The following is a 481-nucleotide window of genomic DNA, read 5'->3' as shown; positions in this document are numbered from 1 at the left end:
GCCCGCAGCATCAGGGGGCTGGGCAGGCCTGACGTGGGTGCCCTTCCCCGTTGGCACCCCTAGAATCTAGGGTGACCACTTCTCCCTTCCTGCAGAGCTGGGGGACATGGAGCCCTGGGGATGTCAGGGCAGAGCCCATGGCATGGTGTTCCCAGACCTGGGAAGGTATCTTGGGCTGGCACTTGTATCCCTGGTGTTCCAGGGGTGGTAAATGGGGGGGCTGCTCAAGTGTGAGGCTGCGCTTGGCAGTGGGGGCTCAGGGTGCTGGGCAGTGACCACTTCTCCCTTCCTGCAGAGCTGGGGGACATGGAGCCCTGGGGATGTCAGGGCAGAGCCCATGGCATGGTGTTCCCAGACCTGGGAAGGTATCTTGGGCTGGCACTTGTATCCCTGGTGTTCCAGGGGTGGTAAATGGGGGGGCTGCTCAAGTGTGAGGCTGCGCTTGGCAGTGGGGGCTCAGGGTGCTGGGCAGGCAGGGGCC

General features: G+C 64.0%; 1 protein-coding gene across 1 annotated transcript in view; it reads right to left on the bottom strand.

Moving 5' to 3' along the window:
• The window catches only part of LOC104467034 (sushi, nidogen and EGF-like domain-containing protein 1), a gene marked incomplete at its 5' end in the record, with an annotated part of 4,932 nt that overhangs the window by 1,934 nt on the left and 2,517 nt on the right, over positions 1 to 481 (bottom strand). The window lies entirely within an intron of this gene.

Source organism: Pterocles gutturalis, unplaced genomic scaffold (genome assembly GCF_000699245.1).
Source record: "Pterocles gutturalis isolate BGI_N339 unplaced genomic scaffold, ASM69924v1 scaffold28329, whole genome shotgun sequence".
Classification (NCBI taxonomy): domain Eukaryota; kingdom Metazoa; phylum Chordata; class Aves; order Pterocliformes; family Pteroclidae; genus Pterocles; species Pterocles gutturalis.
The sequence above is the reverse complement of the archived record's forward strand: the minus strand, read 5'-3'. Positions and strand labels throughout refer to the sequence as shown.